The sequence below is a fragment of the Mastomys coucha genome, unplaced genomic scaffold (assembly GCF_008632895.1).
Source record: "Mastomys coucha isolate ucsf_1 unplaced genomic scaffold, UCSF_Mcou_1 pScaffold20, whole genome shotgun sequence".
NCBI classification, from domain to species: domain Eukaryota; kingdom Metazoa; phylum Chordata; class Mammalia; order Rodentia; family Muridae; genus Mastomys; species Mastomys coucha.
Genome location: NW_022196903.1, coordinates 125,429,426 through 125,448,854, shown reverse-complemented (window position 1 = coordinate 125,448,854; position 19,429 = coordinate 125,429,426).

Below are 19,429 nucleotides of genomic sequence, written 5' to 3'. Positions count from 1 at the left end.
GATGAGTCGTCTACCCTGTTCCCTGGGCTTTGGGGCTAGAAAAATTTGTTAATAAGTTGTGTTTCTAGAAAATGTAGAATGGTTATATATGAAATGGGAAAGAAATAGCCAGATTTAATTGTATAGCTATAGAAAGCCTTATAATTTGTTATTAAGTTACATTGTGTGACTAGAACATCTTAAACTAATATACAAGAAATAAGTAAGAGCTTTTGAATTGTGTACAATGGGTTTTGGAACCGTGAGTGCTTTACTGGTCCTTGTCAGTATATTGGCATTGTGATGTGTCTATGCAGGTTTGGCAGCAATGACAGGCTGTTTTTATAGTGCAAACATTTGCGGCCCTGGAGGCAAGGCAATTTCCACAGGCTTGGTCAACTATTCTGAATGATTGTCCATCACATTCAGGCTGTACGGCTAAGCACTGCACTTGGGATACACTATTTGCTGCTAGTGGTCTCAAGAAGAGCATGTCTGATTGATGCAGGTTGATAAGGTCCTTTCCCCAATTCTCCCATTCATTCCTGCCTCTGGAAAAATGGTATCGGACAGGTCTGGCTTGGACTGGGTGGGTGACACCTGGCGAAGAGCCTGTACAATGTCCCCACTTTATTCACCAGAGATCAGACCTCTACTCTTGCCTGTTGCATTTAAAACAAAAAGAGGGAACTGTGGGGAGCCGCAGCTGCCACCCTATATATATATTGAACACCTGGTCTCCAGCCAGAGCAGGGAGCATTGATAAACAAGCCCTTAGTTGGAAAAGCTGTGTGCCTCTAATTTGTGATGCAAGCTGGCATGATTTTCTCGCAGCCTATTATGCTTTGCCACGTAGCTGATGCTGATTGGGACCAGGGAAAGTATTTAACCCACAAGGGCTGGGAGCTGGAGTGAGATAGTAAGATGGAGAGATTAGGAGTAAGTATATAGAGATTAGTGAGTAAGTATGTATAGATAGGAGTAAGTATGTAGATATAGAAGTAAGATGTATGTAGGAATAATAGTAAGATGTAAAGATATAAGATATAAGAAATAAGAATAAGAATAGAAGTAAGATGTATGTAGTAAGATGTAGGGAATAGGAGTAAGTAGTAAATAGGAGTAAGTAAGAAGAAAGTAGAAAGATGTAACTAGTAAGATGTAAGAAGAAGATATAGAAGAATATAAAAGAAGCTAGCTAGAGAAGTCAAAATGAAGGTTCCTGAATAAAACCTGCTTGGAGAAGAGCTCGTTGTTGCCTCCTTATTTCCGCTGGACAGAGAAGGCAGCCGACACTAGCTGAATTTAGTAGGCTGAGCAGGATGATGTTCATGAGTTCAAGGCCATCCTGGGCTACACATTCAGAAACTTTTCAGGGCCCAGCATAAGAACCACATGCGAGAAGACAAACACTTAAAACAGTAAAAACAAATAGCACCAATACCAACAATAACCTATAGTTCAGCTTCCTGATGAACATAGATGCAAAATCATTCTCAATAAAATCCTTTCAACTTAAATTGAGGAACATGTTTAGAAAATCAAACACCAAACCCAGGTTGGTTTCATGCCATTGATCAAAAGTCTTTTCAAGTTACACCAATCAGTTAGCAAATCTAAAACCACCTAATTTTTTTATAAAGGAACTAAAAATACATAGTCTTTAACAAACAGTTCTGTGAAATCTGGAATTCCACAAGCAGAAGGATAGAATTAATTCCCTGCCTTATGCCTTGCAAAAAAAAAAACAACACCAAATAGGTCAAAGATTTCACTATTTGGCCTGAAATTCTTAATCACCAGAGGAAATAGAGGAAAGACTTTATCGTATAGACCTAGGCAAGCATTTTCTCTAAGTGCTCAAGGAATAACCAAAAACTGACAAATGGGGCCTTGTTAAACCAAACAGTGAAATAAGATTGAGCTAACAGAATGTATAAATGTCACTCAGAAGTGATGAAATGAGACATGTAGCCAACCTGTGAAAATACATGGCTTGGGCTAAGCCAAGAGCGTTTCCTTTTCTGTTCTAAATATCCCTAGGCCTAAGCCTGGAAGCTTCTAGCCTCCATACAATCTAATCTTCCATGAGAACACATAAGTATGTAAAGCAAATATTAACATAAGGGGAGGGAAGAATAGACAATACAAGGGCAGTGGAAGATCTCAATACCAACTTCAACAATGAAGAGACTGTCCAGACAGAACATCAACGAGGAAACGGCTGACTGAATGAACCTAAACCACACAGAGAACTTTCCATGAAGCAGCAGAAAAGGAATGAATGCTCTGAACAAACATCTGAGCCTCAGTCTCACAAAGCAGTCACAAGCTGCATCCACTTAACACAAAAGATGAGCTGCTGCTTCTCATCAGTGATGACTTTTTCCTTTCTTGTATTATCCAGAGGAATGGAGAGCCTGTCCCTCCCCCCCAAAAAAATAGTTAATTAATGAATTAATAAAGGAAAGAGAAGTAAATTCAGAGGTTTCTCATAAGCTAAGAGAAAAAAATCTTTAAGTAAAGTTGATACATCTTACAGTGTTGTCTTTTTCCTATGTGTGCCTGGGCCTGTAGAGAGAGAGAGTGTGTGTGTATGTGTGTGTGTTATGGGAGCAAAACCCTGACCTGTGGATAAGGAGTATGGAAAAGTGACAGCTGTCTTATTCCACCAATCTCCACATTATTCCTTTTGAGGCAGGGTCTCTTACTGAACCTGGTGCTCAGGCTTTTTATCAAGGCTAGCAGCCAGCAAACTCCAAGGACCATCCTGTATCCAGTCCTCTCAGTGCTAGGTTTACAGACCCACATTACAAAGCCTAGCTTTCCATAGGTACAAAGACCCAAACTCTACTCCTTATACTTGTATAGCAAGTGCTCTTAACTCTGAGCCATCTCTCTAGGCCCTGTTTATCCTAAAACAAACTTTTAGAATAGTTCTTACATACTACTGTCTAGGAGTATATATACATGAATCATTAATTCACTACTAACTCATCTGGGACAGAAAAGGGCACCTCAATTGAGGAATTGCCTCCATCAGGTAAGCCTGTAGGCAAGTCTATGGAACATTTTCTTGATTTATGATTGATGTGAAGGAGTCCAGCCCACTATGGCTGGTGTCATCCTTGACAGGTGGCCTGGGTTGAATAAATAAGCAAGCCAAGCAAGCCAGAGGACCAAAATGTAAGCATCCTTCTACGTGATCTATGCTTCAGCTTCTGCTTCTCCTGCTTAAGTTCCTGCCCAGAAGACATCCCTCAACGATGGACTATGATGTGTAACTCTAAACCAAACAGATCCTTTCCTTTCCGAGTGGCTTTTGATCAGTATTTATCACAGCAACATAAGCAAACTATCACAACTAGTTTCATCTCTGTGTCTGTGATTAAATACCCCGACTAAACTCAACTTAAGGGAGAAAGTATTTATTTTAGCTCACAGTTCCAAATTGCAGTCAAGGGCAAGGCAACTTTTGACAGCTGGTCCATCATCCACAATCAAGAACAGGGAGAAATGAATGCATGTGTGGCTATTATTCATGTCACTGTCTCTTCTCATGTACAGTCAGGACCCAGACCCAGAGAATGGAAGTACACACAATAGATGGTCTTCCCACAACAATTATAGTAATTAAGAATTACTATTCAAGTGTTTTCTATCTAGGCTGTTCTTTCTAGCTTCCTCTTCTGTGTTTTTCAGGCTCTACCAGAGCCTCTCAGGAGACAATCATATCAGGCTTCTGTCAGCAAGCACTTCCCAGCATCCACAATAATGTCCATGTTTGGTGGCTGTATATGGGATGGATCCCTAGACTATTCAGGGATGGGGGTTACCACAAAAGCATTCTATCTCCCTCTTTCTCAACTGTGAGTCTGCAGTCATCAAAATCTCGGCAAAAGTAGTTTCCTTGCCATTTACAGCCAACAAGAGCACAGACATGGACTTACACATGGTTTCTGGTGACAGCATGGACAACTGATATCTACATGATCTTCAACATCAGCACATGCCAAGGACCTCAACATGAACACCAATGGCAGTACAGACCATCTTTATCAACATGGTCCTCTGCCACTGCATGGGACATGAACACCATCATAGCCTTCAGTAGCAGCACAGGCCAAAGACATCAATATGGTCTTATGTGGCAGCACAGGTCACTAACATCAAGATCATAGACTTGTGCCACAATTCCCCGACTTGTAATACACTATTCTTTTATTCTTTGCTGTCTTTATATGAACTCTATAATCAGAAACTGGCAATGATCTGAGTGGCATGATCCTGGATGACCACCAAATTCCATCAAATGCCATTCTGTCTTCTAAGAATACCTTCTTAATCACCTTTTGTGTTTCTATGCATTGGTGTCTGGCTTCTGAGTCTCTGTCCACTGATATATGGCTTTAGCTTCCATTTACTCCTTTAACGGTCTCTGCTAAGGTCTCCCTTCTTCCTTACTTTTCCTGAATGATCTGCCTGGAAGCAAAGATGAATGTAATGCAGAGTGTAGGTATGGGTCTGTTTAAACAGTGTACCTGTTAGCAAAGGAGCCCACCAGTTTAGCTACTGAACAGAGGTAAACTGAGGCACCTAAATGTGGGGCAGTGGTCTGCTCAGGTAACTTAGGCCCAGTAGAGTATTTGGCTTTGAGCCCTGGAGCCCCTGAGGGCAATTTCTGCTTTCAGGGGGCAGAAGGAGCTTGGCCATAACTCCTGACTCTTTGGTTCCTGTTTCAGTCACAACCCCTAACAGCTGCCCCCACAGGAGGTGTGTGCTCTATCAGGCAGACAATGCCCCAAGCTCCCAGCATTCTAGCTGGACCCTACACCCAGTCATCTGACCACAAGCCAGACATGCCACACCCCATACAGTATAAGGGGCGGTTTGCCCCCTGCCTCTCTCTCTTGCTCTTTTTCCCTCTTCCTCTTGTTCTCTTGCTCTTCCCCTCTCTTTCCTGCTCTTTGTTCTTTTCTCTTGCCTTCTTCCTCTCTTGCTTTCTTCCTCTCCTCTTTCTCTCTCTCTCTCTCTCTTTCTCTTTCTCTTTCTCCTTCTTTCTCTCTCTCTCTTCTTCCTCTCCTTTCCTTATCTCTACTTGACCGGCCTATTTTCTCCTTCCTACAAAATATCTCATTTATACATTGCCTACTTTGAACTAATGTGCCCCACCCACAGGCCTCAACACCAGGAAGAGAGAAAGCCATCAGCCTCAGCCCAGGCCCCTGCCTTTAGTACAACCCCTAAGGACAGCAGACACCATCCAGACAATCAGATGTTAACGGCAGCAGACCCTTTCCTCAACAGGAATTCAGTTGTCTCTAGTTTCCTCTGAGTTTAAGACCCAGACACAAGGTTCTTTGCTTCCTTTGCCTATATGAACACAAGGATACAATGCAGTGTTTCATATTTATTTAGTGTAATGAACCTTGGTTATCTTATCTGTTTTCTCACTAAGATGTCTCAAAGTGACTCAAAGAGTAGTTAAGACTCAGTGGGCAAGACCTCTGGACCACAGCCGCTGCCCAGTACTGTTTACTGTCTCCTGGAGCTTCATTGTTCCTCCACCTTTCCACCTACCTTTCGCCTCACAATCCTCTAACATTATGTCCCAGCTATACCACTCTTGGACATATACCCAGAAGATGCTCCAACATGTAATAAGAACACATGCTCCACTATGTTCATAGCAGCCATATTTATAATGGCCAGAAACTGGAAATAACCAAGATGTCCCTCAGTAGAGGAATGGATACAGAAAATGTGGTATATTTCACAACAGAAAACTACTCAGGTATTAAAAACAATGACTTCATGAAATTCATAGGCAAGTGGATAGAACTAGAAAATATCATCCTTAGTGAGGTAACTCAATCACAAAAAACACACATGGTATGGACCAACTGATTAGTGGATATTAGGCAAAGAGTGTGGAATACCCACGATACAACTCACAGAGCACATGAAGTTCAAGAGAAAGGAAGACCAAAGAGTGAATGTTTCAGTTCTACTTAGAAGGAAGAACAAAATAATCAAGGGAAGTAGAAGGTGGGAGGGATTTTGGGGGATGAGAAGAGGGGGAGAGGAAAGAGGGAAAGAATCAGATATGGGAGGAAATGGAGGAAATGTACAGAGGATCAGGAAATTGTACAGAGCTGTGTAACAATGGAAGATGGAGAACTGGGGGTAGCAACCAGAAAGCACCAGATGTCAGGAAAGCAAGAGCCTCCCAGAACCCTATGAGGATGACATTAGCTGAAATGCCCACAAAGGGGAGGGAGAACCTTTTGAGACCATATCCAGAGGTTAGGCATAGCTCCCTGATTGAGGGATGGGGCCACTCACCCATCTCCAAAATTTTAACCCCAAATTGCTCCTGTCTAAAGGAAATACATGAACAAAGAATGGAGCATAGACTGAAGGAAAGGCCATCAAGAGACTACCCCACTTGGGGATCCATACCACATGCAGACACCAAATCCAGACACAATTATGGATGCTAAGAAGTGTGGGCCTGTGTGTCTCACTGCTGCAGCCTGGGTCTCTCTCTCTGTTGCTGAGGCACATTAGTCAAAAAGGAAGCAATGTATAAATGAGATATTTTATTTTAAGAAAGAGAAAATATGTCAGTCAAGTAGAGAGAAGGAAAGGATAGGAAGGAGAAGAGAAGAGAACAAAGAGCAGGAAAGAGAGGAAGAAAGCAAGAGAGGAAGAAAGGAAGCAAGAGGGAAGACAAAGAGCAAGAGAGGGAGGAGGAGGCAAACTGCCCTTTATATTGTATGGGGCATGGCTATCTGTGGGACAAGACACATCTGGCTGTGGTCAGATGACTAGGGTTGGGTCCAGCTAGAATGCTGGGAGCTTGGGACATTGTCTGCCTGATAGAGCACACATCTCCTGTGGGGGCAGCTGTGAGAGGTTGTGACTGAAACAGGAACCAAAGACTCAGGAGTTATAGCCTATCTCCTTCCAGTCCCAGCAGGCAGAAACTGCCCACTAGGGCTCCAGGGCTCAAGACCTATTATTCGACTGAGCCTAAGTTGCTTGAACAGACTACTACCCTACAAAGAAGTGCTTGCTGACAGGAGCCTGATAAGGCTGTCTCTAGAGAGATTCTACTAGACCCTGAACAATACAGATGCAATGTACATAGCCGAACATTGGATTGAGCTCATGGACCCCAATGGGGAAATTAGAGCAAGGACTGTAGGAGCTGAAGGGGTTTGCAACCTCATAGAAAAAATAACACTATCAACCAACCAGACTCCTCCATTCCCCCACAAAAGTTCCCAAGAACTAAACCACCAACCAAAGAGTACACAGGGAGTACCCATGGCTCCAGCTGGATATGTAGCAGAGGGTTGCCTTATCTGGTATTACTGGAAGGGGAGCCCCTTGGTCCATTGGAGGCCTGATGGCCCAAAATAGGGGAATGCTAGGTCACTGAAGCAAGAGTGGGTGGGTGGGTGGGAGAGTACCCTCAAAGAGATAGGGGGAGGGAAGAGAGGATAGGGGGCTTGTGGAGGGGAAACTATGAAGGGGAATAACATTTGAAATGCAAATAAATAAAATAACCAACAAAAATGAAAACAAATGGGGTACAGAGATAAACAGAAATCTCAACAGAGGAACCTTGAATGGCAGAGAAGCACTTAAAGAAATGTTGAATGTCCTTTATCATCAGGGAAATGTAAATCAAAATGACTCCGAGATTCCATCTTACACCTGTCATAATGGCTACAATCAAATACTCAAGTGACAGAACATGCTGGTGAGGATGCGGAGCAAGGGGAACACTATTCCTTTGCTGGTAGGAGTGCAAAGTCATATAACCACTTTGGAAATTAATTTGCTGGTTTTCAGAAAACTGAAGAGTTCTCCCTCAGGACCTAGCTATATCACTCCTGGGTATATACCAAAAAAAAAGAAATGCCCATGTATACCAAAAGAATACTTGCTCAATTATGTTCATAGCAACTTCATTTGTAATAGCCAGAAACTGGAAACAATCTATTCAATTGAATACTATTCAGCTATTAAAAGCAAAGATAACATGAATTTTTCAGGCAAATTGATGGAACTTGAGAATATTATCCTAAGTGAGGTAACCCAGAGCCAGAAATATATGTATGGAATATACTCACTTATAAGTAGACATTAGCCATAAAGTTCAGCATAACAATGCTACAATACACAGATTTAAAGAAACTGGGTAATAAGGAGGTCCCAAGGGAGGATTCTCAGATCACATGCACCCCACTTCCCACCTCACAGCTCTGCACAGGAATGTTCCCACCCAGGATACCCAAGTGAGACACCCATCCCCCAACCCCTGCTTCCTGCTGGGACCTCAACAAGCCCAGCTGCAGTGAGGTCCATCCCTCTACCTTCTCTCCATCTTCTCTCTAGTACACACCTGCTAGGCATCTGCCCTGGTTTTAAGAATGAAGAGTACAAGGTGGGACATACTGTCTAACTAAGGTCAAAGACTAATAATCTCTGACCTTGTAATTCTTTCTATTTTGTGCTAAAAAGTGCCTGTTTCTTTTCTCATATTATTTAGTGCTAATAGGCACTACTTTCTCACTATTTTATAGCTAAATGTCACTGGTGTCTAGAAATAAATTCTTGCTGGCATCAGGGAATAAAAGGCTTAATTATTTTTGTTGTTTTCTCTTTGACTCAGGCCTCTCACTGGCTAGGAGAGACGCCTGAAGTACCTTAACTCTTCATGAATCAAAAAAAGAAAAAAAGAAAAAAAAAAGAAAGGAAAGGAAAGAAAAAAGAAAAGAAAAGAAATGCATAGAGACATGCATACTGGATGAAGCTGAAGAAGGCTGCACCTTTGTTTAATTTTGGTTCTTAGTTCTTATACTCTCTCAGGATAATTGATCACATGTTTTTCTAAATATCGTTACATTCTATAAGTTCATAATAAATTTAAGGCAACCTAGATGTCATCAGCTGAAGAATAAAAAAAGAAAATGACAGTATAAAGAACAAACCAAAAAATGATAGTAATAGAAGAAGGAGATTTCCAGTTCAAAGGGCCAGAAAATATCTTCAACAAAATTATAGAAGAAATATTTCCTAACCTAAAGAAAGAGATAGCCATAGTTGTACAAGAAGCAGAAAGAACACTAAATAGATTTGGCAGAAAAGAAATGTCTCCTGTCACATAAATGCTAAAAAAACCTTTGACAAAATCAAAAACCCTTTCATAATAAATGTCTTAGAGAGATTAGGAAGACAGGGAATATACTAAATAAAGTCAATTTGCATCAAGCCTATATCCAGCATCAAATTAAATGGAAAGAAATGCAAAGCAATTCCACTAAAATCAGGAACAAGACAAGGTTGTCCACTCTCTCCATATTTACTCAATATAGTACTTGAAGTTTTCACTGCAAAGTAAAACAGAAGGAGATCAAGGGGATACAAATTGGATAGGAAGAAGTCAAAGTATCACAGATAATAGATATGATATGATAGTATGCATGAGCGACCCCCAAATTCTATCAGGGAACTCTGACAGCTGATAAAACCTTCACTGAAGTGACTCGATAGAGGGTTAACTGAAAAAAAAAAATCAGTAGCATTCCTATATTCAAATGACAAACAGACTGAGAAAGAAAATAGGGAAGCAATACTTTTTACAATAGTCACAAACAATATAATCTCCAACCAACTAAGTGAAAGATGTATATGATAAATATTCAGGGATTTGAAGAAAGAAATTGAAGATCAAGCAATGGAAAGGTCACTCATGCACATGTATCAACAGAATTAACATAGTAAAATCGCCACCAAAATCCCAACAAAATTCTGATCTTGGAAGGACAATAATCAACTTCTTTAAAAATAAAAAGATGACAAAAAAACATAAAAACAGGATAGCTAAAACAATCCTGGCAACAATAAAACTTCTGGAGTTATCACCATCCCTGACTTCAAGCTGTACTACAGAGCTATAGTAATAATAATAATAAAAAAAAAAAAACCTCCATGGTATTGACATAAAAACAAACACATTGAACAATGGAATCTAATTGAAGACCTAGTCATAAATCTATATACCTATGGATGGACACCTGATTTTTTATAAAGGAGCCAGAAAGGCAAAATGGAAAAAAAGCATCTTCAACAAGTGGTACTAGTCATACTAGATTTCTGCATGTAGATGAATACAAATAGATCCATATTTATTAACCTGCACAAAACTCAAGTCCAAGTGAATCAAAGACCCAAACCTAAAACCAGACCTGATAGAAGAGGAAGTGGAGAATAGCCTTGAGTATATTACCATAGGAAACAGTATTCTCAACAGAACACTGATAGCAGCATTAAGAGCAAAAGTTAATGAATGGAACCTCATGAAACTGAAAAGCTTCATTAAGGCAAAACTTACAGGACACCATCAAAAGGACAAAATGGTAGCTTGCAAAATGGGAAAAGATTTTCATTAACTCTACATTTGATAGAAGGCTAATAGGCAAAATATATAAAGAACTCAAGAAACTTGACATTAAGAAACCAAGCAATTAAATTTTAAAATGTGGTACAGATCTAAACACAGAATTCTCAATAAAGGAATCTCAAATGGCTGAGAAACACTTAAGGAAATATTAAACTTTCTTAGCCATTAGGAAAATGCAAAGCAAAACTACTTCAAGATTTCATGTTATACCAATCAGAATGGCTAAAGTTAGTAACACAAGTGACAGCTCATGCTGGTGAGGATGTAGAGCAAGGAGAGCGTTCCTCCATGGCTGGTAGGAGTAAAAACTTGTACATCCACTATGGAAATCAATAGAGCAGTCTTGTGGATGAGCCTGGTGATGTTTGTATGTTGAGGCTAATTCTGCTCTCTTGGGAGGGGTTGTATATAATGAGTGAGTCATACTCAGGTGACTTCTTGTGAACCAATCACTTGATGAATAAAGGAGCCGATCACTGGGTGAGTAAGTGGGACTTCCAGGTTGGATGAAGAAAGAGAGGAAGCAAGAGAGTTAGGTCCTTTTGGACAGGGATAGCAGGAGGACAAAATGTAATTGCTAGTGGCTCCCGGTTTCAATGGTGGATCTGTCAGGATTCGCCGCTGGAGGATTTAGATTTAATAAGGCTTACAAGATTAGGATTTTAGTTGTTGCACCCAGCGATTGAGTTACCATTGTTTCTGAATTAAGTTTGTGTGGCATTTTCCTTCATGCTGCAGTTCAACTGGGTACCAGAGAGAAAGGTACAGTGGCAAAACGTGGGTTTGCCAGGTGTGCTCCACAAAGGCCGTGGGGGATTTGAAGCACAGGGTTGGCGTGATAACGACCTGCCATTGGGAACACAGTGAGCTGCAGGAGTTTAATAATTCCCCCCAGTAGATATTATCTGCTAAGTAGAGGATAATCGTGCTACAACCCACAGACCAAGTGAAGCTAAGTAACAAGGGTGATTCTAGGGGAATGCTTGGAGCTCCCTGAGAAGGAGAAATAGAATAGATTTTTGCAGGTGGACTGGGGACAGGTGCTGATAGGGATAGGGGGGATCAGGTGCAGTGGAAAAGGAATGGGAAGAGAGTATGAGGAGAGACAACCGAGACAACTGGAAATGGAGGGCATTTGGGAGTCAGTGTGGAAACCTAGTGTGATGGACTCTCCCTGGAGTGACCCTAGCAAGAACTCCTAGTAATGGAGGATACAGAACCTGAAACATCCATCTATCTTATGTAATTGACAAGCCTTTCAGTGGTGTGACTCGGACACCAACCTAGGAGCAAAAACTTCCGTCTTTTTTGCCTGCAAATGTGTAAAGGGCAATGGTGGTTCAGAACTTGTGGGAGAGACCCACCAATGACTAGTGTAATTTGAGGCTCAAGCTACAAAGAGGAGACCATGCCCAATTCTGCCTGGATGGCTAGGAATAGGAGGCTGGAGAGCCCAGAGACCTAGAGTAGAACCAAAAATGTCTGGATGGGGAGGGTGGGGATCAATTAAATACCTAATCCCGTTCTGCTATACTCAAGGAGGCTGCATCAAGCAACTGTTGACAACAGATGAAGAGACCCACAGCCAAGAAAGAGCCCAGGTTGAAGGCCTCCATTCGGTCAGTCCCCATTGAAAGCTTGAGAACCTTCCTGAGAAGAAGAGGGGGAGGAAAACTATGGGAGTCAGAGGGGTAGAGGATTGCAGAAGAACAAAGGCCACAGAATCATCTACGTAGGTCTTATAAAGCTCAGAGACTGAAGCAGCAATCACTGAGCCTGTAGGGGTCGGCGTGAGGTTCTGTGCATATATTACTATCTTGTTGGGTTTTTTTTCCTCCGGGGTGGGGGGGGTACTTCTAAAAATGGGCACTGGGGTATCTGACACTCTTGCTTTCTTTTAAGACCCTTTTCCTCCTACTAGGTTATTTCATCTAGCCTTAATGTAAGGGTTTGTGCCTGGCCTCACTGAATCTTGTGCTGAATTCAGTTGATGTCCCTAGGAGGCCTGCACTTTTCTGGGGGGAGACTAGGGTATAAGGGGTGGGTCTGGGGGTTGGAGGGCGACTGGGAAGAGTGGAGGAAGGGGAAGTTGCAGTCGGGATGTGTGAGAGAAGAATAAATAAAAATGAACTTTTAAAAAAGAAGAAAGAAAGAACAAAACTAAGAGTGCTTCATGTTGTCGGAATTTGGAGGACTTGCTTAAGAGGACATATCTACACTGAGAGGGCAACCAGGTAAAACATCCGATAAAGGCTGAGATTAGCTCTTTAGACTCTCCTAGCCCATAATTAAGGAAAATAGGGAAGACTGGGGGGCCAAAGGCACTCATTAAGATGACTGCTTAGAGAAGGAATGCAAAACGATCCAACAGGTTAGCCCTGCTTCCACACCCACTACGAAAACATCCACCTCCACAAAATACCCACATACTCACACACACACACACACACACACAGGCGTGCACACACACTCGCACACATACACACATTCACAGTCTCACACATACACTCATAGTAAGTCAAGGAAAACAAAGCCTACACAGGGGGAAATGAGTTCACTAAAAACCACAAATAGAAAGGAAAAAAAATGGGAAAGTACACAGAAATCATAGCTATTAAATGCGGGAAGGTCAGTCATTATAACTGTCTGAAAATTAAAGCAAAACCCAGTGACAGTATTTAAATTAATGAATAAGTTCACCAGTTAAAAGTTGACTAAAAGATTTAAAATAAGTACCATATAAGTTTTCTCTGTTTAATCAGCAGTGACTGGTAAGAAAAAAAAAATGGAAGTTTTTTTTAAAAAAAAAAAAAAACTTTTATAAAAGTTCAATGTCAGATCTCTAAAAGAAAATCAGAACATTTTTGAGAGTTAGTGGAGGTATGACACAAAGCAATAACTCAAGTTTAAAGCTGGGAAGATTATTCTAAACAGTCAATTCTCTCTAGGTTGTTCTATCAAATCATGAATCCTAACAGAATTTTTCCATGAGATTTTAAATATTCTAAAATTGATCTGCCCTCCTCTCTGCATCTCAACCATATTGATAAAAGAAAGAAAAGTGCTTGAAAGTGAGAAGGGAATGCAGGGATACCCACAGTGGATTAATAAATGCAGATTAATCGAGTACATGCTGGCAATTCAAGTGCTCTTCAACATATGATTAGACGGGGCACTTTCCTGAGCTGAACGCCTAGCTAAAAGACTAGTAAAATGCTAAAAGAACTCCTTAGTGGCTCAAAAGAGGAAGATGAACCACTATAGTCCACAGGCTCAGAAGCAGGCAAGACTTAGTGAAACATAGAGGTGATAGCATGTACAGAGCTTCTCTGAAGTTGAGGGGTGTTTTTGGAAGTAGACAGAAATAGGAAGTTCTCAAGGAGGCTTGAGTACATGGGGACTGGTCCTTAGAGTGTGCCCTTGGGCAGCATATCCATAGAAAGAGGCGACAGAAAATGCTTCCAAAAGGTGAAGAACAACAGGCCCAAGGAAATCAACCACAAAAAGGAAAGAACCACATTAGATATGGTGCTATAACGTAGCTTCTAAGTGATCAAGTAATTATCACCTGTAATTATCACAAGTAGTTATCACTTGTGTATCATTAAAGTATTGTTTATGAGATAGTATTGAGAAAATAATCAATTCTTTGTGCGAATAGTATTTGTTATCTAACCATGTTAGAGGGAAGAATATTTGATTAGACATCAGAAGATCTTAGATTCTCTTTCTAGATTCATTACTGGCCAGTTTTGAGATCCAAATTACTTAGAACTTGATTTTAAATGTGAAATTGAAGAAGAAGGGGGCTTCTGAATGAAAGTGCATTAAGTAATGATCTCACTCAAGCCCCAGCCTTGTCTCCAGTTTTTCAAACCAAAGCAAAACAGCTTTCACTCTCCCAGCGCTGGAAGAGGGGACTCATAAAGACTGGAATGCACTTTGCTTGGCTTCATTCCCCTTTTCATTTCTCAGCCTTAGTTTCATTACCCAAGAAATCCACAGGGTGGCGATAACACTGAATAAAAATAAATGGAGAGTTAAGATTCTCAGAAACTGTGTTCTTCAGAAGCTAATGTTTACAGCTCTCCCTTCCCTGCTTTTATGAAGTCACCAGGCTGCTGGAGCTGGTAGAACAAAGGCCACACACAAAGCCTGAGAGTGGGACCAATGACTCCCAGAGGAGGTTCAGCTATGATCTAGGCCCTTTGCCACACAAAGCAGGCTTTACCATTCCCCTACTGATTTGAAAGACAAGTGAGACAGATGGGAGCTGGAGATATGCTACTAAAATACCAAGTAATTGAAAGTAAGCAATGGACTTCCAGCCTTAGCCTAATGCCTAGGACCCTTCCCCAACAGCAAGCTGACACCTCTGAAGAGAGCTAACCCCCAGTGTCCTTCCTTCCTCTATATGCTCACTAGGACAAGCCATGATGCTTTTACTGTTTTCTTTATAAAAGAAAGGAAATGTCATCAAGCTGATTCCTTTCTAGAAGAGGCTAATATAAATCATCTTCTAGTCACTATGAAACAACACTAGATAGCTGTAGCAATGCCCACTTTGGGTTTTATATCAGGGTCACTCAGCTCTGTCTATTGTAGCTTAAACAGCCCATGAGGAGCTGGGAGTGTGGCTCAACAACAGAACACTTACCTAACAGGTATTGGTCTCTGAGTTCAACCCTTGGCACCATGAAATAAATAAAGTTTCCCCACCCCATACTGGCTCTTGTCTTAAAGGAGAAACAACAGAATTTTATCCAAATTGATTTAAAAGAGGAAAGATGGCATTTAAAATAATTATGGGGGTGTTTTAAAATATCCCAAAATAAAAGGCTTCTTTGATACACAAGATAAAATAAAATATCAGAAAGAACCTGAAATTATTATAATTTTTCATACATGCTATAATGGCTCATTTTAACTGTCACCTAGACACAGCCTAGAGTCAGCTGGATGGGGAAGTGAAGCATAGTCTACATGAGGTGGGCCTCTGGCCAGTCCTTAAGGACTTGTCATGGTTATGTTAATTGATGTGGGAAGACTAAGTCTAAAAGTTAGTTGCACCATTCTCTAGGCTTGGTTCCTGAACTGTATAGAAACAGAGAAAGGAAGCTGAGCTGGAAGCATGGATGCATTTGGTTTCCCTGCTTTTGACCGTGGATGTGCCTAGCTATTTCAAATCTTATACCGCTGTGAATTCCTTGCATTGATAGACTATATCCTGTAACTGAGAGCAGAAATAAACTCCTTTCTCTCCTCCACTTCCTTTTATCAAATGTCTTATCACAACAACAGAACATAGACCACATGATCCAACCATATTACACATAACAGGAAGTGACAGCTCATGCTTCTAGTCCCAGCACTCCAAAGACTGAAACAGGAGGATACCAGTGAGCTCAAGATCAGCCTGCACTGCAGAATGAAACCCAATATCCTACCAAAAAGTAAAACACCTGAAATGTGAAATGTTCTAAAGTCAAAGCTTTTTTGAGTACCAACATGACACCACAAGTGGAATATTCCACGTCTGACCTTATGGGATGAGTCACACTCAAAACATAGATGCAGTAAAAATATAGTATATAATTACCTCCAGGCAATGTGTGTAATGTGTGTGTGAAACAGAAATGAATTTCATGTTTAGACTTGGATCTCTTCCCTACTGGGCCTCTTTTTATGTACACGTAAATATTCTATAAGAAAATTTTAAAAGCATGAAATACTTCTAATTTCAAGCATTTAGAGTAAGGGATTCTTAACCCAACTTGTTCCTCTGTGATCCCCTCTCCATGCCTTTCTTGTCATATGCAAAGTATTGCTTCTTTCTGGGTACTGACTCTTCCCTCTCACACATCTTTACCTCTAGTAACTCAAAGAGACAGTCCCATGTCTTTGATTCCTTTATTCATAATCTCTACAGCTGTAGTATAATTAAAAATGGGTGAGAGTAGTAATTATCAATGAAGGAGATTCTGAGATACAAACACCCTATGAAAATATTAGGCTAGATAAAAGGGGGAAACTTTAAAAAAATGGTTTAGGCTGGGCGGTGGTGGCGTATGCCTTTAATCCCAGCACTTGGGAGGCAGAGGCAGGCAGATTTCTGAGTTTGAGGCCAGCCTGGTCTACAGAGTGAGTTCCAGGACAGCCAGGGCTATACAAAGAAACCCTGTCTCGAAAAACCAATAATAATAATAATAATAATAATAATAATAATAATAATAATAATGATGGTTTAGGGGATTGGAGAGATGGCTCAGTAAGTGGTAAAGTGAATTGTGCACAAGCTTAAGGACATGAGATTAACTTCCAGCACACACACAAAAAAAGCCAGTTGTGTCAATGAACCCCTGAAATCTCAACACTGGTACAGAAGAGATAGGAGGATTCTGGAGCCTGTGAGGCAGCCAGTCTAGCTAAAATAGTGAATTCAAGATTCAGTAAAAAACTATCTATAAATGAATTTCATCAATTACAAAGAGCAACTGATAAAGACATGCAACAGACCTTGAACTTCTATACACATATACAAACAAACATGTGCACATATACCCAAATTCATTATGTACATTATAACAGGTTATTACAGATTTGAGCTAAGGATGTAACCCAATGGTAGAGCACTAGCTGAGTATGTGATGCAATCTGGGTGATGAATGAATGAATGAATGAATGAATGAATGAATGAATGAGTGAATAAATTTCCCAAATAATTGGTATTGAATTCTAAGTTATTTAGCATATTTGTGCACATCCTTGTTTCCTACAATGGTAACACTATAAAAATTACAAAAATATCAGGTAGGCTGCAGATTTTGACAACTTTTAACAGTATTTAGACCACTGGTTGCTCTTTCAGAGGATCCAGGTTCAATTCCAAGCACTGACATGGAGACTCATAACCTTATATAACTCCAGTCCCAGGGTATCTAATGACCTCTTCTGGTCTCAGGCAATGTATGAACATGGCACACAGACACATGCAGGCAAAACACCCCTACACATAAAATAAAATGGAAAGAAAGAGTTATAATAATAATGAACAAGTCTGAAAAACATGCCAGGATTACCGAAACATAGTGCATACATGCCCCTGGGAACATAACACAGATTTGCTCAAGGTACAGTTGCCATAAACCTTCAATTGCTGGGTTTTTTGTTTGTTTGTTTATTTGTTTGTTTAAGTGCAAACTCAGGAAAGCCCATTAAAGTGAGATATGTTTAGACAAGACAAAGCAAAAATATCTGCTGAATTTGTAATATGTTCATGAAGGAGTACAGTATAATGACACCATTACAGTGTGTTATCAGGCCATTCCGAGTTGACTGAGATCTGCCATTTACTATGAATAGAATCAAAAGACTTCAGTAACTCTCTGAGGCTGTCCAGTTGCATATCGGTTTTCATAATGCCTATTGAAAGTGATGCTATGAGAACTAGATCAATGGCTCCTCAGTTAATTTAAGGATATTGGCTGCTCTGCCAGTGGACCCAGGTTCAATTCCCAGCAACCACATGGGTCTCACAACCCTATATAACTCCATTCCTGGGGAATCTGATGCTCTCTTCTTACCTGCATGAGTACTGGGCACACACTCATGGTGTGCCTACAGGTAGAACATCATAAACATTTTTTTGAAAACAAAAAGAAGGTAATGTTATGCATAGTATCAGCTAACACATATCAAAATGTCCAGAATGTCGCTGGTATTAGCTGCCATCATCACAGTCCTGAGAAGTGCAAGGAAGTCAGTTCATCTTATCCTCACTGGAGTACACGGGTATCATCGTCATGAGCACCATCACAGTCATCATGACCCCATTTTACAAACTAGAAAACTGAATTATAAGATTATAATTGCTCAGATGAAAGCTCAATGTCCACAGCCCAAATCTGTAGCTGTTTGGCTTTCACGAACATGAATTTTCTTACCCCACCTTGTCCATCTCAAGGGCACCTGCTGTAACATGGATCCTGGGGATTCTCACGGCAGGCTGCCTTCCTCACTGGCCAATATTCTGTGTCTTGCCCTGACCATTCTTCCCTCTGAATAGCACCCAACTCCTTTTTTTTTTTTTTAGGTGCTGTGAACCCAACCGACAGCCTGTGCATTTGAGATATGTCCTCTACCACTAAGTACATCTCCAGCCCTTTAGTCTTATTTTATTTTATAATTATTGAACTTCATTTATTGAACTTCATTTGACAGCATGCTGCCTTGAACTCACTCTGCCAGGTATTCCTTGAGCTCAAGATTCTCCTGTCTCAACCTTCTAAATAGCCTTGAGAATACTGGCCTGAACCACCAAAACCAACAAGTCCACTATTTTTGTATCTAACTTTATTGGAGCCTTGTTGGTGGATCGTATGAAAAAAATGAGAGGGGGTGTTTTGGTCAATTTAATCTATTTCCTTCATTATTCCAATGGTCTTCAGTCTTTCAGATATCTGTCTTGGAGCAGGACTGGGGGAGATCTGATACTAAACTTGTATAGCATAGATGCTCCCCTTCTCTAACTATTGAAGGAAAGACCTCTGGCCTACAAGATTGCCTGGTTTGTATTATATTCCCAGTGATATAAAATGACTTTGTTGGATAGCATTGCCATCCTATTCTATTCTAGCTTCATGAGTAGGCCCTTAACCAGTGATTCTTACTATTTCCCTAGTCAGAGTGTTATCTATCAACATGTCACCCAAATGTTATAGACTTCATTATTCTGTCTTAGCTTCAGATTTATCTGAGCTTCCAAACCCCCAAAACAACTTGTCGTTTGTATGTGGGGCGGGGCGGGGGGCAAAGGGGCAGTGTGTTACAGGTTTTGTTGCTGTTGTTTTGTAGCCAGGCTGTCCTGGAACTCATTACAGTCCTTCCTCAGATTCCCAAGTGTTAAGACTGCAGGCACATGTTACCAACACTCAGCTGTTTTCATTTTTTGTTTTTGTTTTTTTTTTTTTTGGG